Below are 27948 nucleotides of genomic sequence, written 5' to 3'. Positions count from 1 at the left end.
AACCAAAATGGCTGTTTGTCACTTCCAGGACGTCACGCACTTAAGGTACATGTCCTACCTTTCATCTACAATGCACACTCCCCATAAGGCTAGCTAGGGCCTACGTTAGGGGCAACTGACATGCAATAAAAGGGGGGTTACAGGTGTGGCAAACACTTTAGGTGCCACGTCACAGCGGCAGTCACACTGCGCGCACAGGCCCTGCAGTGGCAGAGGCCTGAGACAGGTTTGAAAGGCTACTTTGGTTGGTGGCGCAATCAGTGCTGCAAGCCCACCAGTAGCATTTAATTTACTGGCCCTGGGTATCTGAGATACCACTTTACAAGGGACTGATAGGTAAATTAAATTCGCCAAACAGGTGTAGACCAATCTTACCATGTTTACCACAGAGAGCGCATGCACTTTACACTGGACAGCAGTACTAAAGTGCCCAGAGTTCTAAACCCACCAACAGCATGTCAGGAAAAAAGGCTAGGAGGAAGGCAAAAGGCGCAGGGATGACCCTGCAAAAAGGGCCAAGTCCAACAATGGGCATTAATGTTTGATTTCACAAAGCACTACTGCATTAAAGAAGAGACAACAGCCTATGTAACTGCACAGCCTGCTTAACATAGGCGACCTTCATTACCACTCTATGCTTAGGTATATCTTTCATACACACTGCTATGATCATTCTGTGAATCTATAAAGAGCTACAATATTGGAGGAGAAAACGTTTATCTTTAAATGCAGTTCTCCAACTTTGCTGACTTACATATATTCTCATGAGACAATCCCCCTCATCACCCCAGGTATGAGGCTTAATTCTGTACATTACTTAACTAGCTGTAAAAATGCAAGCAGCTCAACTTCTATGGCTAGTTGGAGCTCAGTTTTTCTCCAATTTATAGAGTTGGGGTCACATGAGGTGGGAAGCAGCGTAAAGTCTATGCCTGTTTTCAATTGTATTTGAATTTATGGAGACACTGCTCTAGTAACACTGCTTATCAAGGATTCACAGTCGAAGGGGCAATATTCCAGCATGTGAATCTATGACAGATACCAAAGTTAGAGAACTACATGCAGTAATTCATTATTTCAAAATATTGCTTCTGAAAACTGTTGCTGTTTTACAGTCAGCTCCTTGGTATTCATTCTTTTTTTTTCTCTCCTTGAATTTTTGAAGCAATGTTGCTTTCTCTTTTAACAATTCAGGTCGCCCTGAATTTAGGTGTTTCACCCTCAAAATTTGGATGTAGGGCCTGGGAGAAAATGTGTAGGCTTAACATCTAACCATTTACATTTTTTTCTTTGTATATTATGGGTAAATCTCATTGGTTTATTCAACTGTTCTGAAATGTTTTTCTTTTTTTTTACCTTTCAGCACCTTCAACTACCACACCCAGCAGTGAGTACTTTTGAAAAGTGAAAAATCCCTGTAATATGAAAAAGAATTTTGGGCCCGATTCACAGAACTAACTTAAGACTAAATCCTAAATGTACTACCATTTAGGTGTTCACAGAAGGCACTTACTCATTTTGGTATTCACAGAAGTTAGGAGTCCTAACTTTAGGACTCCTAAATGATTTCTGTGAATTCTGAAAGTCTTAAAGTTAGGATTTTTCTAACTTTAGGACTCCTAAACTGAGAAAAATCCAAACTTTAAGACTTTCGATATTCACAGAAGGCATTTAGGAGTCCTAAAGTTAGGACTCCTAACTTCTGTGAATACCGAAATGAGTAAGTGCCTTCTGTGAATACCAAAATGAGTAAGTGCCTTCTGTGAATACCAAAATGGTAGTAAGTTTAGTATTTTGTCATAAGTTAGTTCTGTAAATAGGGCCCTTAGGGTCGGACTGTCACTCTTTGAGCAAATTCACTGCCCCATGTTTAAATAGGATGTAGGGGTACATACCACTCAGTGACCAAGTTGCCTACCCAACCTTGGCACTGGACAATTTACAAAGGAACAGCCCAGAGTGTTAATGATGAACTGCCCTGAACTAAGGCAGTTTTCCACCATGAAGTGTCAGTGGAATATCATCCGGCAGTGTTCCTGCGATCTGCTTAAACTTAGAGCTAAGCTTAAGGCACCCAGGTTGACTAAGTTAAGGAGAGTTGCGTAACTTGAATCCAGTCTTTGAGTTGTGAATTCTCCTTCAGCCTGCAAGAGCACCTATCAGTGTGACCTTAGAGTCACAGAGTCCTGTTTGTGCTGTAGGGTGCCTTTAATGTGTCTTGGCATGTACACCTTCAACAGCCTGCTAGGACCTTTCACTCTTCTACGGTCCCTTAACTAAAGGCACTTGAATTTCGCTTGGTGACAAAATATTAATTCTGGTCAGAGCCTGTGTATGTTCCCCACTTTTGCCAGCGTAAAATGCTGTCTCTTTGCAAGCAGATGGTGCAACCCTGCAACTGAGGGAGATAGACACCTGATCTGGGAACTTGATGCAGAGTTTTCAGCTGTAATGAGAAGCTTCTTGGAATCAATTCACACATCATCTAATCAGAAGCTGTAATAGAAGATGGGACCCCTGACGCCATTACATCAGTCAAGAGCACTGGAACAATCCAAGCTTTAGCCTTTAATGCTCAATACCAGGATTAAAAAAATCCAGAGTGCCTCACAACAAATGCAAGCTTTACGTTGAGGTGTACTTGTTCTTTCATTCAAACCAGACGCTCCATCTACCGACTATCTCCCCTCAACTTCCTATTCAGTCTGTAAAAACACTTAGGACATTACAGTTTGTCCTCAACTCCTGTATCAGTTAGAAGCCATCAGGATATCTGATCAGATGCGTGTTTACAATATGAGTACAGAAAAGGAACTACGTTGTCTAACGAACTCTCCTTGATTTTTTACGTACTGTTGCTTTCTCTTTTAACAATTCAGATGTCTCCGAAATTATTTGTTTCATCCTCATGATTTGGAGGTTGGGCAGGTTCTCCTTTATCAAGTCTGGAAAAAAACAGAGCCATAACATCTTAAGGTGTTATTTATTTTTCTAATCTGTTATGGGCAAATCTGGCTGTTTTAATCACCTGTTCTGAAATATTCTTCTTTTTCCCTTCAGCGCCGGTAGATGAAGAAACTACCACAAGCAGCGGTGAGTACTTCTGAAAAGTGAAAAATGTTCTTATATGCAAAGAAGGTAGGAAGTTAGCAAAATACTTAGGCTGCGCATGACTAACACGATCCATGCTATTAGCGAAAAGCAGCAGCCAGGCAGTGCCCATGTCCGTTTTTGATACATTGTTTTAAGATCTTAATTTTAATATTTTACTGTATACATTTTTACAATGAAAACTGCTTAACTGATTTTATTTTATCAAACTGTTTTGTATAATGATCTTTTAAATATGAATTTGGGATGTACATGCTTTTATGATAATTTTTTATCGAATAAAGTACATACAACAACAACAACAAGTTAGGATCTCATAGTGACTCTTTTTGAGCAAACTCGGAGCCCACATTAAAATGGGGCGTGGGGTCTGTACCTTTCGGTGACTCTGTTGACCACCCATCCTCGGAGAGAGAGAGATTTCCGAGGTTGATCCCACATGGATGCCTAGAGTCAGCGAGTGATTCCGCAGTTTGAACACTGGTGCAAACTGCAACTATGTTTCCAAATTTCTCTCCATACAAAGGAACAGCCCTGGGTCTCCATTGGGAGCTGCACTCAGCGGAGGCAGTTTTCCACCCTGAAGAGACAGAGGATTTTCATCACGTGCGTTTTAAGAGCAGTGCTGAAACTCAGAGCTAAACTTAAGTCACCCTGATGGATTAATGTAAGGAGAGATCAGTAACTTTAACCCACACTGAGCTCCTATCACTCTGACCTCAGAGTCCTTATCACTGTGACCTCAGAGTCCTTATCACTGTGACCTCAGAGTCACAGAGTCCTGATTACTGTGACCTCAGAGTCACAGAGTCCTTATCACTGTGACCTCAGAGTCCTTATCACTGTGACCTCAGAGCCCTTATCACTGTGACCTCAGAGTCACAGAGTCCTTATCACTGCGACCTCAGAGTCACAGAGTCCTTATCACTGCGACCTTCGAGTCACAGAGTCCTTATCACTGTGACCTCAGTCACAGAGTCCTTATCACTGTGACCTCAGAGTCACAGAGTCCTTATCACTGTGACCTCAGAGCCCTTATCACTGTGACCTCAGAGTCCTTATCACTGTGACCTCAGAGTCACAGAGTCCTTATCACTGTGACCTCAGAGTCACAGAGTCCTGATCACTGTGACCTCAGAGTCCGTATCACTGTCACCTCAGAGTCACAGAGACCTCATCGCTGTGACCTCAGAGTCCTTATCACTGTGACCTCAGAGTCACAGAGTCCTTATCACTGTGACCTCGGAGTCACAGAGTCCTGATCACTGTGACCTCAGAGTCACAGAGTACTGATCACTGTGACCTCAGAGTCACAGAGTCCTGATCACTGTGACCTCAGAGTCCGTATCACTGTCACCTCAGAGTCACAGAGTCCTGATCGCTGTGACCTCAGAGTCCGTATCACTGTCACCTCAAAGTCACAGAGTCCTGATCACTGTGACCTCAGAGTCACACAGTCCTTATCACTGTGACCTTCGAGTCACATGGTCCCAGAGACAGCTGTCAGAGAAAGAGTACTGCATTGCCTGAATAACTAAGGTTAGGTTCATTACTGCATTTTTTCAATGTATGTCTTATATGTACTGTTTTGATCATCGACTTTCACAGCTGTGAATCTACAAAAACCTACAATGTTGTAGAAGAAATAGTTTATCTTAACCTACAGTCCTTCAACTTTGCTATTTTAAATGTATTCTCACTAACTAGCACACCCCTCCAGGTATGAGGCTTAATTCTGTATATTTATTCATTATTTTATTTATTTATGCATTTTCATATAGCGCATACTTTACCAAGAGGTGTCAGAGCACTTTGCAATAGAGCGAAGTAAATTACAAAAGGAGTTAGGAGTAACATGGTAGTAGGTGACACTACTTATATCTACGACATTTACTCATGGTGAGAGTTACAGATAAATAAATTACAAATTCCCTCAAGATGACATTTGAAGAAAAGTACATTGCTTAACTATCTGTAAACATGTGACCAACTGAGCTTCTGTGGTGAGCTGGAGCTCAGTTTCATGCAAATTCATTGCCCAGAGTTCAGGTCCCCTAATTAGGTAGCTAGCCAGCACATGGTTTATGCCTGTTTTCAATGTTTTTCAATTTACAGAAGCACTGCTCCATTAACATCAACTATTGAGGATTCACAAAACTATTCAACCACATGAATCCCTGAAACATACCACAGTTATAGAACTACATGGAGTTAGACATGTGTTTCTAATCCTATTTTTTTTTAATTATTTCAAAAGATTGCTTTTTTGAACTGTTACTATTTTACTTTCACCTCCTCAATATTTATTCTTCGATCTACTCTTTTTTAATTTTTCATGCAATCTTCCTTTCTCTTTTAACAAGTGAGGTTACTGCAAAGGTGTTTGTTTCATCCTCACAATTTGCATATTTGCCACGTTCTCCTTAAATAAGTTTGGAAAAAAACATGGAGCCATAATGTCTAAAAAAAATGTTTCTTTTTCCGGTCTGTTATAGGTAAACTAAATTTGAGTATTTTATTCACCTTTCTCTGAAATGATTTTCTTCTTTTTCCCTTCAGTGCCCCCAGATGAAATATCTACCAAAGGCAACGGTGAGTAGGTGGGGGGCGGGGGGGGGCGTCCCAACCTTTCAGTGACTTTGTTGTCTAGCCATCCTCAGGCACCGGACAATGTGCGAGGGATGATGACCCGTGGGATGCCCAGAGTCAGGCCAGTGATGCCAACGTTTGAACAGTGGTGCAAGGAGCATATATGCTTCCAAATCTCTCTCCATACAAAGGAACAACCCGGGTCTTCATAGTAAACTGTTCCCAGTTTCCCACCATGCTGTGGGAGTGGATTTGTATCTAGTAGGGTTCACAAGCTGTGCTTAAACTAGGGGTGGGCGGAATTTGCATAATCGCATTACACAAATCTCTGCAAAACGGTAAAAAATCTCCGCAAACACGCAGAAATTCCGCGAACACGCGGAATTGCTTGTTCGCAATGCTTTTTTCCTGTTCGCAATTGCTGTTTGCGTGCTCAGGGGGAAATATCTTGCGAACACACATTTTAAGAACGCGAACAAGGAAAAAATGTTGCGAAGCCGCGGAACGCAGAATTTTGGGCAATTTCACGTTCTCCGCGGAATGCGAAATTACCCAAATTCCGCGAGCGGAACGGAATTTACTGCCCAGGCCTAGATTAAACTGATCAAACATGTTACGTTGAATTGTGTAACATCTATCTACTCTTTAAATTGTGAATGTGTCTTTCTTCAGCCTACAAGCCTACAATCCTACAAATCTCATTGTTTTATTCAACTATTTTGAAATGTTTTTCTTTTTTTTTTACCTTTCAGCACCCACAATTACCACACCCATCAGTGAGTACTTTTGATAAGTGAAAAATAATTCTGTAATATGAAAAAGAATTTAGGGCGGTATAGTCACTCTGAGCAAATTCACAACCCCATATTTAAATAGGATGTAGGGGGTTCATACCGCTTGGTAACTCTGTTGAATACCCATCCTCGGGCATAGGAAAATATACAAAGGAACAGCCCAGAGTGTGTATAATGAACTGCCCTGAACTAAGGCAGTTTTCCACCATGAAGTGACAGTGGAATATCATCCGGCAGTGTTCCCGGGATCTGCTTAAACTTAGAGCTAAGCTTAAGGCACGCTGATCGACTAAGTTAAGGAGAGTTGCGTAACTTGAATCCACTCTTTGAATTGTGCATTCTCCTTCAGCCTGCAAGAGCACCTATCAGTGTGACCTTAGAGTCACAGAGTCCTGTTTGTGCTGTAGGATGCCTTTAATGTGTGTCTTGGCATATACACCTTCAACAGCCTGCTAGGACCTTTCACTCTTCTACGGTCCCTTAACTAAAGGCACTTGAATTTCGCTTGGTGACAAAATATTAATTGTGGTCCGAGCCTGCGTATGTTCCCCACTTTTGACAGCGTAAAGTGCTGTCTCTTTCCAAGCAGATGGTGCAACCATTTAACTGAGGGAGATAGACACCTCATCTGGGAACTTGATGCAGAGTTTTCAGCTGCAATGAGAAGCTTCTTTAAGCCAATTCACCCATCATCTAAACAGAAGCGGTCATAGAAGTTGGGAACCCTGACGCCATTACATCGGTCAAGAGCACTGGAGCAATCCAAGCTTTAGCCTTTAAGGCTTCATACCAGGATTTAAAAAATCCAGAGTGTCTCACACCAAATGCAAGCTTTGCTTTGAAGTGTACTTGTTCTTTCATTCAATCAAGATGCTCCATCTACTGATTATCTGCCCTTAAATAATAATAATAATACAGCCATTTATAGAGCGCGAACAGCAACCTTCTATGTGGTGTCCCGGTGCTATAGTAACAGGTGGTGCGCGAGAATCACTCAGCGACCGAGAATTCGAGGCCATTTGTCCAGGTTAAAAAGCCATTTCTTTTGCTGCTTTCCTGAATTGAGTTTCAGAGGCAATATGGAGCAAGGCATTAGGCAGGGAGTTCCATAACTCGGACGCAACAAGCATGAAAGATCTGCCACCCATCCGGGCTTTCTTAACTCTAGGGGTGCAAAGCAGGTTCTGAGAATTTGACCTCAGTGAGCGAGTCTGCTTATAGGCGCCAAGCCTCTGTTTCAAATAGCTTGGGCACTTTCCAGGAATTGAACGAAAAGCTAAGGCCTTCAGTTTAATTCTCTTGGCTACCAGCAACCAATGTAGTTTCTTGATATGCGGAGAGATATGCTGCCGAAAAGGGACATGTCTAATTAATCTCGCAGCCGCATTCTGAACCATTTGGAGTTTTTTAAGAAGGTAGGCTCGTAAGGCCAGGTAGAGGCCGTTTGCGTAGTCCAGACGGGAAGTCACTGTGGCATGGACTATTGTCCCCTAACCTCCTATTCAGTCTGAAAAAACTCTTTGGACATTACATTTTCCTTCAAATTATACAAAATCAGTTGGAAGTCATTCAAAATGTCTCATTAGATGTTTGTTTACATTGTCAATACAAAAAGGGATCTCTGTTGTCCAAGGCACTCTCCTTGATCTTTTTATGTCATGTTGCTTTCTCTTTTAATAATTCAGATTTCTCCAACATTATTTGCTTTATCCTCATGATTTGAATGTGGGGCAGGATATCATTTAATGAGTCTCGTAGAAAACATGTCGCCATAACATCTAAAAAATGTATTTATTTTTCCTTATATGTTATGGGTAAATTTGATTGTTTTAATCACCTGTTCTGAAATATTTTTCTTCTTTTTCCCTTCAGTGATCTTAGATTAAAAACTACCACAAGCAGCGGTGAGTACTGAAAAGTAAAAAATGCGTTTATATGAAAAAAAGTTAGGATCTCATAGTGACTCTTTTCGAGCAAATTGAGAGCTGCACATTAAAATGGGGCATGAGGTATGTACCTCTCAGTGGCTCTGTTGACTACTCAGCCCCGGGAACAGGGTGATTTAAGAGGCTGATCACTAATGGGATACCTAAAGTTTGAAGAGTCATGCAAACTGCAACTATAGCCCTCATTACAATGTTGGTCGGACTAGCGTCCGACCGCCGTTGTTTCGGGATCTGGACCGCCTGACAAGTAGGTGGCGGTCCCGACCTCTGAATTGCGATTCAACAGCCGTGTAGACAGTCAGAAACATGCATTTTTGCATCAAGGCTTGTGGTGCAGCCTGGAAGGGGCTGGCACAGAGTGCATGGATGTTTCGGGGAGAATAGCGGAGGCCAATGGTGGACGGGGGCCCTGCTAGGCAACCCCAAAATCACTTTCCGTCTGCCTTTTCATGGCGGTCGGACCGCAAGAAAAGGCTAAAGGAAAGTGATACCATAATCCCAACAGCGGTGCCTGTGGAGGCACCACTGCCATTCAGGGATTACCTGTCCGACCGACGCCCTGACGGGATGTTTGATCCAGTTGGAGGCGGTGGTCTTTCTCCCCCATTCCGCAATTATCCAACCTCCGGCATCGTAATCCGGCAGTCTGACCTCAGTCCTGAATGTCATAATCCTGCAGTCGGACACGCAGCCCTGAATGTCATTGGCGGTCCGTACAACATCGAAATCGGACCCTATGTTTCCAAATTTCCCACCATACAAAGGAACAGCCCTGGGTCTCCATTTGGAACTGCAATCAAATGAGGCAGTTTTCCACCATGAAGGGATAGAAAATTTTCATCCCATAAATTTCAAGAGCAGTGCTCAAACTCAGAGCTAAACTTAAGTCGCCTTGATGGATTAAGTTAAGGAGAGATCTGTAACTTGAACCCACTCTTTGAACTGTAAATTCAACATAATCCTGGAGACAGCAGTCAGAGAAATGGTACTGCATTGCCTGTATAACTAAGGTGATCTTCATTACTGTTTTATTTGAATGTATATCATACATGTGCTGTTCTGAGGAGCATTATTCATGGCTGTGAATCTATATAAAGCTACAATGTTGAAGAATAAATAGTTTATCTTAACCTACAGTCCTTCAACTCTGCTATCTTCCATGTATTCTCACTAGCCACCTCACCGCTCCAGGTATGAGGTTCAATTCAGTGTATTGCTCAATTATCATTAAACATGTGAAAAGCTCAACTTCTGTGGCAAGCTGGAGCTCAGTTTCTTTTGATTACCCAGAATTCAGGTTCCCTAATTAGATGGTCAGACAGCACATAGTCTATGCCCGTTTTCAATGTTTTTGTTTTATTTAAGGAAACACTGCTCTATTAACATTAACTATCGAGGATTCACAAAACTGAAAAGCCCTCAGAAGGGGCTGCTTTCCCCAGGAAGTGGTAACGTAGTAGTTGGTCTGCCTCAGGGCACAAGTTGTAAAAAAAGAAGTGGGGGGGATGCTGTCACTGGAAGTGACGTCACGAAAGGTGCCGAGCTCCTCGTCCCAGAGAGGCCAAAGAGTGAAGTCCAGCTGTTTGGCAGAGGGGACGGCGTTCCCCCGGTAAAATAAGTGGGGGGACGCCGTCCACCCGCGTGGTACCCCGACTCGAGCCCTGGTCTGCCTCCCCGGAGTTTTCTGAACTCTGCCAAGTTGGGAGGTTTGAGGGCATCGAAGGACTGAGATGTTGGACTTTCATCGGCTCTCTAAAGTTTTCCTTCGGCTCACAAGAGCCCCTATCACTGTCATGTTAGACTCATGATAAGTGAATCAACTGTTAAAGAACCACTCATTGTATCAATTTTCTCCTTGCTGTCTCACAGCTTATTATGGATACCCTTTCTGGGGAGCATAGAAACAGGGCCAGCTTTAGGGTAGTGCAAGCGGTGCAGCTGCACCTGACGCTGACATTGGTGGGGGGTGCTGTGTTTAGAAATTACTTATGGTTTTAAAAGCAGTGAATTTCCTTGTGCCTCGAGCAGTGTCAAGCAACAATAAAAATGTCAAGATATGTCTGGGTATTAATGTTCCTTCTGGTGAGACATCGGAATTGTGTCTAGTGGCAGATTTGACTCATCATAAAGTGAACTGTGGTTAGCGCTATTTAAAAAATGAAATGCATGAAATAGAGGGACTATGGAGAGATGAGGAGCACTGTTGGAGAAGGGATTAGTTACTTACCTGTACACTATAGTTCTCCAGTATTATCTTTCATAGATTCACATGCTTGTATCTTCCCCGTCGTCATGGTGGGAGTCTCACGGTAACAGAATGACCAAGCAGTATCATAGAGAAGAAAAACTGCATAGAAAATCCCCATAGGGGCTGTATTATTTGGTAACCAGACCATTTCTTTGTTTGGTCCAAAAGCCAGCCAATCAGCATTGCTGCCCTGCCCTCACACTCCCCAGCAGAAGCTTCCTGCCTCAGATTTCCGTCCCCGAGTGAGAGACATGGATAAATACCGAGAAACAGGTTCTGCCTGAGAAACGGGGAGGCGGGCGGGCGCATGTGAATCTATGAAAGATAATACTGGAGAACTATAGTGTACAGGTAAGTAACTAATTCCTTCTCCAGTATTACATCTTTCATAGATTCACATGCTTGTATCAGAGTAGTAAGCAGTGCTCACCAAATTTGTAGCGTTTCCAGGACAGAACTAAGAAGGAAGCTCTGCCGTAAGCAATGATATAACAATACACATCAGTATATAAGAAATACGATAAATGCATGTCGACACATAAACCAAAGTACTGCATAGACAATAAATCATGCCATTATGTACCTTACTGAAATAGACGTTTCAGAACAGCTTGTCCCACTGCTGTGTCCTCTTTCCACGCAGTGTCTAGACAGTAGTGTCTTGTAAATGAGTGCACGCTCTTCCACGTTGCTGCTCTGCAGATGTCAGGCAGCGCCACTCCTGCGAATAAGGCCATCGAAGTCGCCATCTTTCTCGTGGAATGTGCATGCACCTTAGAACCTAGCGGCTTTCCCGCTTTTTCGTGACATTTCAGGATAGCTGATGATATCCATCTGGCAATACTCAGTCTTGACAAGGGAAGGCCTTTCCTTTGTCCTTCGAATGCAATGAATAATTGCTTGGACTTGCGGAACGTTTTTGTCCGTTCAATGTAGAACTTTAGGCATCTAGAGATGTCTAGAGAGTGTAAGGCTCTTTCTGCTTCCGATGAGGGATTGCTGAAAAAAGTAGGCAAAATAATAGGCTCATTCAGGTGAAAAGACGTTGTCACTTTGGGAATAAAAGTAGGATTTGTTCTTAATATAACCCTGTCCTGACGGAATTGTAAGAAGGGTTCCTCCACTGAAAAGGCCTGGATTTCGCTAACCCTCCTTGCTGATGTTAAGGCGAGCAGAAGAGCTGTTTTCCATGACAGGAACTGTAAGTCTGTTTTGTGTATAGGCTCGAAAGGCGGCCTCATAAGTTGCGATAGGACTGTATTGAGGTGCCACGGTACTGGTGGGCGCCGGATGGGTGGGAAAACTCTAAAAAGCCCCTTGATAAATTCCTTTATTATCCTGCAAGACCAGAGAGATGGTTCATTTGGCTTCCGCCTGAAGCGTGATATTGCTGCCAGGTGTACCTTGACCGAGGCATGCGACAGACCTGCCTTAGAAAGTGACAACAGGTAAGGTAAGACACCTTCTGGTTGTACCTCAAACGGATGCAAGTTTTGACTGCTGCACCAGTGGCAGAAACGGGTCCATTTCGCTGCATATGTTTTGTTTGTTGATGTAGCTCTGGCTTGCGAAAGAATATGCCTGCATTCCTGCGGAATGTCTATATTTTGAAATTCCCGCTCATGAGGTTCCATGCTGACAATTTTAGCGATTGCAGATCCGGGTGCAGAATCTGCCCTTCTTTCATGGAGATAAGGTTCTGAAATGTCGGAAGCTGGATCGTGTTGCCCTTCGACATTTGAAGTAGGTCTGAAAACCACGCTTGTCTTGGCCAGGCTGGTGCTATCAGTATGACATGGCACGGTTCTAATCTCATCTTGCGCAGGATTCGCGGTATCACCGGAAACGGAGGGAAGGCGTAGGCAAATCTTCCTGTCCAGTCCATGAGAAATGCATTTCCCTTGGAACCTTGTTGATGGTACCTGGATGCAAATTGGACACACTTTGAGTTGTGCTTTGTTGCGAACAAGTCTAATGTGGGGGTGCCCCACCTTTGAAACAAGTTGCGAATCTGAGTGTCGTGCAGTTCCCACTCGTGCGTCACCTTGGAAGTGCGGCTCAGGGCGTCTGCCCGTGTGTTGAGGACTCCCTGTATATGCTGGACCTGAATGGAAATGCCGTTGGATATCAGCCATTTCCAGATTCTTTGCGCCAATGTCGACAGCTGTTTGGATCTCGTTCCACCCTGTTTTATTAAGTAAAACATAGTCGTGGTGCTGTCCGTCTGGATAAGTACTGACGATTGGCGTATTCTGGGAAGGAATGCTTGAAGCCCCAGAAACACCGCTTTTAGCTCCAACATGTTTATGTGAAGCTGAGCTTCCCAATCTGACCAAAGGCCCTGAATTTCTAGCTCCTGAAGATGCGCACCCCATCCTTTCAGCGAAGCGTCCGTTGTCATCACGAAGTGGTGATCTTGAGGAATAAAGCTCAAGCCTTGGTCCAAGTTCTTTTGAACCTTCCACCATGACATGGCCACCTTCATACGGTTCGTGATGGTAATGCGATCCTCGAAGGTTCCTTTGGATTGGACCCACTGCTCGTCCAGTTGTTCCTGCAAAGGCCTCATTCGAAGGCGACAGTTTGGCACCAGTGGGATGCAGGATGATATCATCCCCAACATGGACTTGTACAGCCTCACGGAAGTGGACTTTTTTGTTTGAAGTGATGCCGTTAGCCCCATGATCTTTCTCCTCCGGTCTTCGGAAGGATAGGCTTTCCCTGCTCTGGTGCATATCCATGCCCCCAAGAACTGGATGCCTTGGGCCGGAGTCAGCGAGGATTTCTCTAAGTTGGTCCTCAGACCCAAGCGCTGGAACAGCCGGATGCAGCTCTGAAGAGATCTTGCTGCGTCCTTGAAAGATGGACCTGTCACTAACCAGTCGTCCAGATATGGGTAAATGTAATGCCCTTGCAGTCTTAAGTGGGCCGCCACCGGGGCCATGCATTTGGTAAACACCCTCGGGGCCGATTTGAGTCCGAATGGCAGGACCTTGAACTGAAAGTGGCGACTCTCCACAACAAATCTCAAATACTTCCTGTGCTTCCGATGAATGGGAATATGGAAGTATGCATCCATGAGATCCAAGGACGCCATGTAGTCTTTTTCCTTTATCATTAGTAGGATCTCCTGCAACGATAGCATTCTGAAGGGTATCTTCTTTATGTATTGATTGAGATCCCTCAAATCCAATACCTGTCTCCATTTCAGGGTTTGTTTCTTTTTGATGAGGAAGAAATGCGAATAGAAGCCTCTCCCTCTGAGATGTTGCGGCACTTCTTCTATGGCTCCCTTTTGCAGAAGCGAGTGTACTTCTTTCTGCATTTCCTGGCGATGTTGGTTGAGCCTGAGTACTGGGGGATGATCCGGTGGTATTTCCACAAATTCCAGAGTATGGCCCCTGCTTATGACATCTAGAACCCATTTGTCTGATGTTATGGACATCCAGTTGGTGAAGAATTGAGACAGATAGTGGTCGTTTTCCGGGATCTGTTGTGTGGGGAGCGCCGGCCTGAAATCATTGACGTCTGTTAGACTGTTGATTTTTCCCCCTGGTGTTTGATTTGCCTCTGGACTGTTGCTGGTAAGAGGAGTTGGAGGACCTGAACTGGTTGTTGGTATTATACTGTCGATATCCCTGTTGATTATACGGTTGATATCGATTGGACTGAAAAGAGGGTCTTTGATTAAATTGACCTCTTGCACCCCTCTTTCGAAAGGACTGAAACCTTCCCTGTTGAAGGGATCCCAGCGCTCTAGCTGTATTCGTGTCCGACTTTATGCCTTGCAACGCCTCATCGATATGCTTCCCAAATAAATTTTCACCATCAAAAGGCATATCGACAATTTTCGCCTGCACTTCTGGGCGAAAAGAAGTCGCCTTGAGCCATCCCTGCCTGCGAAGCGAAACCGCTCCAGCCATCTGCCTGAAGGCCATAGACGAGACATCCATGGCGATGTCGATAGATTCGGCAGCAGATTTAGCTCCGTCTTTAAGGATGGCTGCCGCTTCCTCCTTTTTATCTTCTGGAAGTGCAGAAAGTATGGGTGCAAGATCGGACCACATTTGTCTGTTGTAACGGCCAATCAGTGCCATTGCATTTGCCGCTTTAATGGTAGAGGCTGCCATGACCGCAAACCTCTTACCTGCACCATCCATTCTCCTTCCTTCCTTGTCTGGTGGCACTAAGGAAGTAGCCACCGGGTTCTTTGAATTTCTCTGCGCCGCCTGCGTCACGACTGATTCCGGTCTGGGGTGCCCAATGAGGCAGGCTGCTGTGGACTCTGGTGCTCTGTACTTTTTTTCAATTCGGGGAACTGAAACCGCTATAGACGCCGGTGTTTTCAGAATCTTTAGGCCCTCTTCCCAGATGTGAGGGATAATCGGGATTGAGCGAAGCGATCTTTTGTTATCATCTTTGAAATCGTACAAGAAACAATCCGTCTCTTGCACTTCCACATCCAGATTGAATCTCTTGGCCGCTTTTTCCATGATATCATGGAAGCCTCCGATGTCTTGAGGAGGGGAGGTAGACTGTAGTGGGACAGGTGATGAAGCCGATGGTAAAATGTATTCATTCCATTCCTGCCCCGAAGCATCATGGACAAGCTCTCCTTCTTCAGGCTGTTCATCTTCGTCGGATTCCGTTAGGTCATCCCTTATAGTAACCACTTGCGGTGATCTCACCCCTTGTTCTTGTGAAGCAGGTGCTTTAGGCGTCTGCGAGGAAGGCGTCTGCGTAGCTGGTTGCGAGGTATTCGCCTCTGGGAAACGACGGTAGTAGTCGTTTATCATCAACCTAAGGTCAGACACAAGAGTGATAGGTATGGAAACCGTCTCTTGACGTTCCTCCTCACGTGAGTCCTCATGCTGCTCCTCCTCCTCATCATAATCACCAGATTCCTGAAATGACTCATATCTGGAAGATTAGGGTCTGTCCTTGAAGGAATATACTTCCTCCTCGTCCGTGTATTGGCTCTTTATCTGAAGCTGAGAAGGACTGTAGGCGGCACCTGAGGACTCCTCTCCATCTGAGTCCTGCTCTAGCAATGAGAATGGTGGCAAAGGAGAAATCTTTGTCCATGAGGTGAACTCTGCAGATTTACTGATAGTAGCCGAACCCCTGGTCGACCAAAAAAGACCGGATCGAGATCATGGTCTTCGACTGCGGTGATTTGAATGCTTTTGCAGATGTTAGCACGATTTTCGTCGACGGTGTCGTCGACGGGACCGACGACGGAACCATCGTCGACGGGGCCTTCGTCGACAGAGCCTTCGTCGACGGAGCCTTCGTCGACGTGACCATCGTCGACGGGGCCCCCGTCGACATCCTCGACGTCGAACTTGTCATCGACGGAGTCGTCGTCGTCGTCGTCGACGGTCTTTTCGTCGACAGTGAAATTTTACTCGTCGATGTTGTTGTCGTCGACGTCGTCGCCGTCGACGTAGCTTTAGATCCTGTCGTCGACGAAGCCGTCGTCGTCGACGAAGTCGTCGTCGACGGTGAAGTCGTTGACGGAGCTGAAGTCTTCACCACAGGTTTTGAAGCAGAAGCTAGGGAGCTGGTCGAAGGCGCAGACCCAGGTCCTTTAAGACTTGACTGCTTTTCCAGAGGAGTAATAGGAAGAGATGAGGTTGATTTCTCCTTAGATTTACTCCTTTTAGACTCTACTCTCTCCACAGAAACAGAAGCCTTTCTTTTCTTGGGAGTTGAATGAGAAGATTCCTCCTCAGAATCTGAGCCTGATGTGGCCTTCTTCTTCTGAAGCCATAACAGCAATCTAGCCTCTCTGTCTCTTTTAGTTTTGTCAGAAAAGTTTCTACAGAGTTTACAGTCTTTCGCCACATGTTTTGGATGGAGACAGTAAAGGCAGTCCTTATGTGGGTCCTCAGAGTAAAGTCTGGCCTTCCCACAGGATCTGCAAGGCCTGAACAGCCTCTTTTTAGAGCTTTCAGCCATAATGAGAAAAATAGGTACACACAATACCTTAATCCAGCAGACAGGAAACAAGATTCCAAAGGGTCAAAAGTTCACTCAGGAACAGAAAAACTGAGCAGAGCTCAGGGAGACTCCTTTCTCACACGAAGGCGGTTGGAAATCTGAGGCAGGAAGCTTCTGCTGGGGAGTGTGAGGGCAGGGCAGCAATGCTGATTGGCTGGCTTTTGGACCAAACAAAGAAATGGTCTGGTTACCAAATAATACAGCCCCTATGGGGATTTTCTATGCAGTTTTTCTTCTCTATGATACTGCTTGGTCATTCTGTTACCGTGAGACTCCCACCATGACGACGGGGAAGATACAAGCATGTGAATCTATGAAAGATGTAATACTGGAGAATGAGAGAGAGATAAACAATGTTTATTTAGACCATAGTCTTTAAAACCATACACAGCTTGTGGATCCTCATAGTGATAACATAATAAAAGACACATTTCATTTTAACACAATTTACAAAAAATATAAATCCATAAAATTCTCTGTTGGAGAATGGTAGTGAGCAGAATTAGTGGAGAAGGAGGTCATGGGGTGCCGCCAAAAAAAAAAGACTGTCGCCCAATGCACCACCAAGGCTAACACAGGCCCTGGCTGGATACATGTCTTTCCACTGATTCCTCACTTTAAAAATATCTTTGCTCGATTCAAAAATGTTCAAGAAACCTTTCTCCAGAAGCAGTGGCTCAGGAACTAGAGGTACTGGGTGGTGCTGCAGTATGCTCAGAATAACCTTGCAGGAGCTCAAAATGAAAATGTTCAATACAGAGTCTTTTTTATTTTGTTTATATATTTTGTTTTGTAGCATTTGCTGTGCATTCAAACACAGTAGTCAAATGCATGCAATGTCATCTGCTCATTATTCAGGTTTTTTAACACATAGACTGGTCTTTGCCATTTCCCTTCTGTATTTGCAACACAGTCACATCCCTTCAGGACAACAGAGGGCGTGAAAGGAGAAGGCTGCAATTCGTCAATTGTTTCCCATCAAACACCAAAACTGAAATACTTGTAAATAAACTTTCCAAATATTTCAACATAAATCTCCATCAAGTATAAAGAAAATAAGGCATTGGTTATCCCAGTTCTGAATTATGATGGATCCAAAGACTTTAATTGAATCTCATATTGACTTTCTTCAAGTCATCCCATGTTGAGCCCATGCACAGTTGTCCAGTTCTTCCTACTATGAAAATGGTGTTGCTAGTAGTGATAATTTCAACATATAGGGCCAGAGAACTTCAGACCCTTATAGTTTACCCACGCTTCTCAGTTTACTACCAGGTAAAGCTGGTCTTCCACACCTGCTGAGTATTAGTCCACAAGGTAGTTTCCACTTTTTAGGTCTCGCGACCTATCGATGTGCGCAAGCGCATCGAGCGGGGCGAGAATTCAAGTGGCAAAAACATCGTCAAACCAAAGGGCTTTCAGCCCCGCGGTTTTCATGCAGTTCACGTGAACCACGTGATTAAACATGCACGCGCATTCAGGGCCAGCCCAGCACATCAAAGGGCTTCTCCTCCCCTAATTATTCATGGCCGGCCGCAGGCCGGCCGTACTTTCAGTTTCCCGAAATGGCTTCTCCTCACCTAATTAGGGGAGGAGAAGCCCTTTGATGTGCTTCACACCAATGCGCCTCACAGTCATTCCTAAGTCAGTACTCTGCCTCTGCCCAAGACCTGCCTTCTAACACTTTGAGCCTCGCAGGCAGGCCGTGGCCAATTGCTGCTTGTTTGTATTTGCTTCGGCTGCCATTCTTTATTTCACTTTGTCTCCGTGCGTGCATTTATTTTTACTTGCAGAGCCTTTTTCCAATACTCGAACTCATTTTTTTTTCACTTTGTCTCCGTGCGTCCATTTATTTTTACTTGCAGAGCCTTTTTCCAATACTTGAACTCGTGTGATCATTTTGGAGGTGGGAGGATCACACATTGTTTGTGGCGACGGGATGTGGGTCTCAGCAGTTCCTCGAGTACTGCTACTTGTTTTCCTTGTGTTCGTTGCCAGTAAACACAGCTGACTTATAAGCCGAGAGCACCGAGGAACAGTAGGAAAACACTTTTGAAAGCGTTTGTACAGCCCGTTTGGCAATCCTTCTGCAAGTCGGCTTTGATCAAGGGAAGTACTCTGCCTCTGCCCAAGACCTGCCTTCTAACACTTTGAGCCTCGCAGGCAGGCCGTGGCCAATTGCTGCTTGTTTGTATTTGCTTCGGCTGCCATTCTTTATTTCACTTTGTCTCTGTGCGTGCATTTATTTTTACTTGCAGAGCCTTTTTCCAATGCTCGAACTCATTTTTTTTTTTTCAATTTGTCTCCGTGCGTGCATTTATTTTTACTTGCAGAGCCTTTTTCCAATACTTGAACTCGTGTGATCATTTTGGAGGTGGGAGGATCACACATTGTTTGTGGCGACGGGATGTGGGTCTCAGCAGTTCCTCGAGTACTGCTACTTGTTTTCCTTGTGTTCGTTGCCAGTAAACACAGCTGACTTACAAGCCAAGAGCACCGAGGAACAGTAGGAAAACACATTTGAAAGCGTTTGTACAGCCCGTTTGGCAATCCTTCTGCAGGTCGGCTTTGATCAAGGGATTCTTGAGAGAAGGCAACAATCTTTTCTTCTTGTCCTGGGACATTAAACTCCGAGGTCAGACTCATCAGTCAAAAATGAGAAAAAGGAAAGGTCAACAAGCTTACTAGCAACGCCACTCACACATGCAACGCCACTCACACATGCAACGCCACTCACACACGCAACGCAACTCACCCACGCAACCCCACTCACACACGCAACGCAACTCATCCACGCAACCCCACTCATCCACGCAACGCCACTCATACATGCAACGCCACTCATACATGCAACGCCACTCATACATGCAACGCCACTCACCCACGCAACACCACTCACACATGCAACGCCACTCACCCACGCAACACCACTCACACATGCAACGCCACTCACCCACGCAACGCCACTCACACATGCAACACCACTCACACATGCAACGCCACTCACACATGCAACGCCACTCACACACGCAACGCCACTCACACATGCAACGCCAGTCACTCAAAGCAACGCAACTCACTCACGCAACGCCACTCACACACATAACGCCACTCATCCATGCAACACCACTCATCCACGCAACGCAACTCATCCACACACCCCACTCATCCACGCAACGCCACTCAACGCAACTCAACGCAACGCCACTCACACATGCAACGCCACTCACACATGCAACGCCACTCACACATGCAACGCCACTCACACATGCAACGCCACTCACACATGCAACGCCACTCACACATGCAACGCCACTCACACACGCAACGCCACTCACACACACAACGCCACTCACACACGCAACGCCACTCACCCACGCAACCTCACTCACCCACGCAACACCACTCACACCCACGCAGTGCCACTTTTACCCACGCAAGCCCACTCTCACACACGCAACGCCACTCACCCACGCAACGCCACTCACCCACGCAACGCCACTCACCCACGCAACGCCACTCACCCACGCATCAACAATCACACATGGAACGCCACTCACCCAAAGGCACTCACACCCACGCAGTGCCACTTTAACCCACACTGTGCAGTGCACAATAGGTCTCGCAGTAGGAAAGTTGGAGCTATTGGTTTTGTAAATGACAAAGCCCTTTATGTTTTTAAAATGAAAACAAAAATAAAAGGCATTGCTATTTGCAATTGTAATAGCTCCAACTTTCCTACTGCGAGACCTATTGGCAACGCCAGTGCTTGTTATATGAGCCAGCCTATCACCATTCCATCGTCCTCTGTTCCTCCTCATTCCGCCTAGGGAAAGATTACCTTCATAGACAATTTCATGCATACTGTTTCCAACTTTACCAGCTGCACTTACCAGGACAAAGTGGATAATCAACTCATTGTGGCCTTTGCCAGATCCAAGAAAGATACAATGTCACTAAAAGTACTTAACCACACCCACCACTCCGCTCAAACAGGACTCAACATCCCCTACCTCACACTCACACAGTTGTGCAACCACCCACACAATACTCCACACTTGCAAGCACACTCCTGAACACTCACTAACCAAACAAACCACAGTTATCTGGCACCTGCTGCACAACAGTACCACCTGACCAAGTTTTCCTCATGAAAACCTGGCTCAGCCCTACATTGGCACCGCATATCGCTACAGACAACTCCACTTGTTACAAGTTTGCCAGGCAAGACGAAACCCACAAGCACTGAGTCAGGATCACCATCATCCACATGAACACCACCAGCTGCAATACATTCACGGACACGTCATCTTCTAACATGGAACACCTGTTGGTCAAGCTCCACATCACAGCCAACTTCACCCTAAGCTGCACTCTCGCCTAGAGACCACCAGGCCCATGCATCACTTCGCCGACACCATAACGGGCTTCATTGCACCACTTGCCCTCGATTCTAACAATTACATCCCACTCGGAGACCTGAACTTCCACCTCGAAGACCACACAAACCCCAACTCAGGAGCAAGAGCACTCATTGAAGGCCATGGAAGCCTGGGCTTCGCCCAATGAGAAAAAGGACCTACCCATGTTGCTGGACACCACCTGGCCCCTATTTTCACCAACTTCAACAACATCTAAGTGGAAAACAGCAAACCTGTCCCAAGAACAGACCACTCGGTAGTTAGGTTCAGCATCCCCGACCCGGTCAAACACACGCGCAACATCGCCATACTACCCAGCCGAAACTGGAACAGCATCATAGACAAACACTGGAACACCTCTCTCAACACCCACCACACTGAACACACCACCAGCCTCCCCAAATCATCAAGAGTTTCAACAATTGGATCACCTCCTGCGACAACTCCTCGCTTATCCTTAAACACAGCAGTACAATGAGATCCAGACCCCATGCCAGTTGATACACAGAGGACTCACACTAATGAAATGCCAGTGGAAACAACTGGAGTGCAAAAGAAGTGTGAGCCTGTACCATGCAGATCACAGAACTGAGTGTGAGTAAACTACGAGTAGTGCTTGAAATGCATGTCAGAGAGAGACTATAGAGAGATGAGGGGCACTGTTGAAGGGTGGTACTGAGTGAATTTGTGGAGGAGGTCATGGGGAGAGAGGGTGCCAAAAAAACTGTTGCACCGGGCTCAAACATTGCTAGAGCCGGCCCTGCATAGAAAGCACAAGGCATCTCACTAGTGGAGAAAAATCTCTTTGACACATGGCCAAACTGCGGAACCAGAAGCAGCCCTGGAAAAATGCTTAAACTAGCACACTCCTTTTCTATCCTCTCCTTGTCTCTCTCTTTCCATCATACCTCTTACTGCTTCCATGATCTTGTGCTTTCTCTTCCTTCCTCTCCTCTATGTCTGCTGAAATTATTCTCAGGAGCTGAGGAAAGTGACTTAGGCGCCAGCAGGTGGCCTGGGATTTCAAAAGCCTCTAATGCTCCAGCCTACCAGGGAAATGCCAGATGCAGTGAAAGGCCAGTCCAGCTCTTCTTTGATATACTTTCCAATAACTGGCTTTTAAATTAATTTTTCTGGTAATTATTACTTACGCTCGGGCCAAGGAATGTGGCCATTCTGTTGTGTCATAGACCTAACGTATTAAAAATAAAATCCAGGTTAATGAGACAGAAGGTATTATTCCTGTGCTACTCAGATAACTACTTTTCACATATTGGGACTTCTCTATAATCATTAGGGGGCCTCTACCAGAACTTTTGCGCTGCCGGAACTTCACTTTTTTTTTTACATTTCTGCGTCGCAATGTGCCACTGGCATATTTATAAGGCCATGTAAAGCCATGTTACTTGACTTTTTATGGCCTTATAAATATGTGCCCCTTTGGCACAGAAAACTTCGTGAAAAAGACGTTCCATGGGTGTTTCTGGAGGCGTTTCCAGCAACATTTATGGCTTTTTGACACTGCCCCAGATTTACGAGAAATCATAAGTTTGAGGCAGCGGCAAAAACGTACACCCCCTCAGGGGATGTGTGAGGGAGGCACAATGAGGAGAAATATATTTTCTGCAGCAAACATAGAAAGAGCGAAAAGCCTCTTGTGATTGTTTTAGTGTTTGAAGGTTTTCCTTCATGCACAAAAATAATCATCCCCGCAATGCAGGATCCCTTGCACCATGGTGCAAAGTGCCTGCGTTGGCGCACGGCAGCCCATTTTTCTCTCTGCAGATGGGCTCAACATATGACAAGAAGCGTTCACTCTCCCCGATTTCCCTCCATTAAAAGAGAAAAAAAGACAATAAGAGAGTAATGTGCTCTTTTAGGGCTTGGTGGGAGCAGGACCTCTCCTGTAAACCAGTGGATGTCCATGCACTAGATCACCATACATACACACAAATGTTTACTGATCATGTGAGGGATGGACATGTGATCCCTCCAAAGAAAGCACAGAAGGTCTTTCAAAACGTTATGAAAGAAAGGTTTAGTGGTAATAAAAACAACATGTCTCTTCATGAAACACATAAACAAAATAATACCTCAGTCAAATGCTCTATTGGAACAATAGGCTGGATAGTCTTGATTCCCTGCCAAGGTGGTTGATGTTGTACTAGAGCTTGCAAGTTTGTAGAGTAATTACTGAGGCTAAACACAAAAGCTCAAAACAAGCATAGTTCCCCCCATGACAACATTTGTAAAAAGTAACACAAGTTTATTTCAAAGCTCTTTACTTTGGAAGCTGCTATAAAGCAAATGGATAATGCATTTTTAAATTAAGTTGGTGGTCTGTGGATTATAAATATCAAGGATATTATGGACGAGGCTCTAGTTGATTTTGTGAAGTCAATCAAAAGATCTAGAAAACATTTGAGTAAAAACATGATCGTCAAAAGACTTGTAAAATGTGAAATGCCCATAGAATTGTCTGTTACAAGAATCAAGTTCTATTTCGTCAACCATATAAATTACGAATCTCAAAATTAGCGCAATTGAAGAATAGTCAGATTTTCATATTTATGACACTTGAGGACCAAAGGACTTCCCTTTACATTTCAGTAAGCCATAAATCTTGTTTGTATGACAGAAAACATTGGTTGCATCTCCATGATGGATCTAGCAAGCTTGAGGAACACAGTTCTGTCTAGTTTTAGCAATTTTACCACAATTGAAGAATAGTCGGAAATTGCTAAAACTAGACAGAACTGTGTTCCTCAAACTTGCCAGAAGGTTCGCACATCTGGCCCATGGTGAATAGAGTTTGTATAAACAGGTAATGATTTTGTTCTTCAATGTTATCTGAACTGAAATCCATCTTGATTTCATTCCACAGCAAAGTTTATTGCACAACAATTCTTTAACTCTCTTTTCTAAAAGAGGTCTATGTTGTAAAACATACTAATGTGTGGAGATGCTAAGAGAATATAGTGTCCTGCTCTCTATTTCTCACGAAGGATTGAAATAGTTTATTACATAACTGGTTATAGGCTCAAATAAAGGTGGCAGAACTTTGAACCATCACAAAGAAGACTATGAAGTGAAAATCTTACATCAATTCTTCAATAAAAGAATATCATAGGTTGAGTACATCTTATTCTTGATGCACTATAAAAGAAGTAATATATCACCAGTGAAGATTTGGAAGAAGGTTGGTTAGGTCAAAAGGAATTTGATTTTCTAAATAAAAAATGCTCATGGTTTCTTATCATCTATATCTTGCGTAAAATTCATTAAAGACATCAATCATCCTCTTTGCCGCCATATAGTTCTCGGATGTAACTCAGTCAATAATTGAAGTATATAAAAAAGTGATGGATGGAATGCTTGAATTAATTTCACGATCCAACAACGTGTTCGAATGCTACCCCCAGCGTTTGTCAGCTTTAGGGCTCTCTCTAGACACTTACAATGAACACAAAATGTATAATAATCCCCATTTGTAATAATAATAAGGGTCTCTAGGCGCTGGGGGCTGTCAGGAAGATTAAGTAACCTATTGCCCAGAGTCACATGGTGCTGGGCTAAACTGCCGCCGATCGAACCGTGATCCCCAGATTCCGGAGTCAGTCACCAAAGCCACAGCGCCACACCTCTTCCAGTAGTGTAGTAAGATTCTCATGCGGTAGGGCATTATCTAGCTAGCAGTTAAGTGTCACTCTACATATACATATATATGTTGTAGCAAGGTCTCACAAAAACACATTGCACAGATAGAAATGTCACACATAGACAATCAGAAAACTTGGCAGCCCTGGGAATTCCAGTGGCCTGTCTTCTCTAAGCTGTGAGCAGACCTACTGCAGTGCAAACCACAGTCTATGATGCATCCAGGGATGTAGAGAGCAGTGTCTCAGTTTCAGGTGCCCCTTGCCGAAAGGTGTCCGAAACGTAATGTTCCCACAGGAATAGTCATCTCAACAGGGCTAGTAATCGTGGAGCCAGGAAGCTACTGACTGCAACAAGACAGAGCTGGAACAGCTGATGTTGGCTTGGAGTTTGACAATTCTATGAGTCTGACTTTGTTCCTGTGTTTTTTTATTCCCATCAGATATCGAAGGATGACCAGGATTGATGTATGATTGTGGACCTTGGACCCCATCCGTTTCCTTCACCTCTCGCCTCTTTGTCTGCTCTTCAAGGTGTAGCATTCCTTCCTGTCACAATGTTGAGACAACCTGCAATTGGAGACACTGGCCACCTTCCTCTCTGCACAACAAACTGTTTAGTCACAGGGGACACTGCTGTCATTTTTATAGAAATAAGAATATTACAGGGGGCACAACTCAGAGATGCTGGTGGATCAAAGACCAATGGAAGGGTGGAGGAGGATTTGTCTGGTACACCAGTCCTCCAACTTACCAAGTACAAGCAAAACATTTGGTGTAAGCGGTTCATTAAACCACTATGATCACCCTCTTAGTGGTGTCGCTGCTTGCCCACCACAGTATAAGATGAGAGGGTTCCTTTGGTGGTTGTGATGAGTGCTAGCAGTTAAGGTATGCTATAGAAATGCAGAACCCAGACTGCACAGGATCTGGTCTAAGCAAGCTAAATCTAATGTCTGGACAGCATGAGCCCATGATGAAGTATGAGGAGGAGGTGGAAGAAACATTGCCTAGCATTTACAGGCTGCTGACTGTGGAACATGAAGAACTATGCTAGAACACTAACTTCTATTCAACATCCAGGAATTCTCAGCAAATCACACAATCTTCCTGTGCTGCAAAAATGTGTACTACAAGCTGTCTCTTATAAATTGTTCTAACACCCTTGGGCCAGGCTCGTGCTATGAAAAAATGCAAATAATAAAATGTGGGCATGGTTTAATAATTATGAGGGAGAGGATCCAACATTGTCCTTTCTTCATTTACTTGTCTGTTGGTGGTGTTTTTTATGTTTTGTACCTTGTATTGCTTCTGGATTTGCTTGACGGTTTGATGGTGTTTAATGCCTTTGTTCTACTTTTCTTCTTACTGCATTAAAATTCTTTCAATAAAAAATACTAGCATATCACTAACTATGTACATCTCATGGGTCCACATATGTACTGTGTGGTGTATGTTGACTAGAATGTGAGATTTGGGGTAACCAGATGTGGCAAGTCCAATAAGCGAGAGTGATTAAAAAAATAAGAATCAGATGGAGCTGCACCCTGTTAAATGCACACAGAGAACCCAACCAGGTTTATTTTTGTGCACAAATACATGAGCATGTAACCTGCTCAGCAGAGGCTGCAAAGGTGACCCACACACAACAACTTTGAGGCACTCCCACGTTTCCCACCTGTCATGGAAGGTAAATTAAATAATTGCATGATTGAAAACATAAATAGAAATATAACACACAACTTGAATTGCACTACTGTACAAGGGTATTGCACATAGTGTAACCAAAGAATACTAAGAATGTCACAATTTGGGATTATACTGTGGTGGTTTAGGGCTGTAGGAGGTACTGTGAATCACTTACACAGTGGTTGGGAAATAGCCGCTTGAGTCTTTGCTCCCTTCTGCTTGTCGGCTTTCTGCGCAGGACCATTTTTCTCCTTCTTAGTAGGGTCCAGCTTGCACCCCATCTTGATGGTACTAGGTGCCTGAAAGAAAAAAGACACTCTTGAGAGAAGAAATGTGGATGATGGAAGACAAGGACCATCCTTTTGGTATTGATTTGCAAAGGCTTAATAAGAGAATGAGTTATTGAGGATGCACTTATGGCTTAAAATAAACATCAGTCATAGGGCTATGCTGGTTCCATACAGGACTATGAGATATGTAGATTAAGAAAGATGTGTGGTACCATTGTCAAGATGTTTTGGACTACAGACACAGAGCACATACTCAGGAGTCTATACTGCTACATTGTGCGCTCAGCCTCAAACTTTCGACTTTAGTTTTGTATGGTATATGTGGTGTGTGTTAGTTATAGTTTTTGCTATTGATGGGTTGCTAGTGAAAAATTAGGGGGAACTTACCGGAGCCTTGCTGCCTTTGCTATCTTGCTGGGGACTGTCTTTTCCTGGTGTTTGCTGCCCCCGTCTTCCTGCGCCATGGTGTCTGGTCTCCCCCCGCCGCCGCTGCTCCTTCGCAGGTGAGCGCTGCCGCTGTGAGGGGTGGACCGAGGGCGAGCACTACAACCACCAGCTGCCCTAGCGGCCGGAAGCCGCCTATCATCAAACCGCGGTACAAAAGGGGGTGGTGATGGACAGAGCATCTGAATCAATCAGGAGGCGCATAAATTCCAGCATTACCCCCGCGTTGCGGGAGCGCGCGGGAGCACCGCGGGAGAAGCCCGGGCCAAGGGCGGGCCCGTTTAAGCCCGTTAAAGACCGGATAAGGACGGGACGGGCCACCCCCCTTACATCTGCTGCAGCAGCCAAAGGTCAGTGATCTTTGAAATAGTCTAGGTGTGACTTATATTGGATACCAATTACTGAAAGTTATATCCAGTCTTTGGCTAGTATGGATACCCAGTCAGACATTGGCTCGATAGGTAGGAAATCCAATGGAGGTTCCCTACTGGGTACTTTGGACAATTTTCTTATTAGGGTATCGTCAGCTTTAGCTAAGGACATAGAGCTTACAGAAAACAGACTATCCTTGGATACTATCCTTGACAAGAGATCTTCTCTGGGTCCTCTGGCAAGGGCCAGGTCGCCAATATACCAAGCAGCTGATTTCCAGAGGTCGCTTCCTCCGTCGGGAGTAGAGTCAAGACCCTTGTCACCTCAGCCAGTGATTACCCTTGATATATGTGAGATCTCCCCCAGGGGTACGGACCTGAACAAG

The 27948-nt window shown here is 44.6% G+C and overlaps 1 long non-coding RNA gene across 1 annotated transcript; it reads left to right on the top strand.

The window, feature by feature from the left end:
• The first annotated feature begins 8366 nt into the window (after positions 1 to 8366).
• On the top strand, positions 8367 to 26180 carry LOC147706480 (uncharacterized). Its single transcript, XR_015297354.1, has 2 exons — positions 8367 to 8398; positions 25212 to 26180. It is a non-coding gene; the product is annotated as an uncharacterized LOC147706480 (long non-coding RNA).
• Positions 26181 to 27948: the final 1768 nt, after the last annotated feature.

Source organism: Lissotriton vulgaris, chromosome 7 (genome assembly GCF_964263255.1).
Source record: "Lissotriton vulgaris chromosome 7, aLisVul1.2, whole genome shotgun sequence".
NCBI lineage: Eukaryota > Metazoa > Chordata > Amphibia > Caudata > Salamandridae > Lissotriton > Lissotriton vulgaris.
Note: the sequence above shows the minus strand (reverse complement) of the source record. Positions and strands in the feature narration are given on the sequence as shown.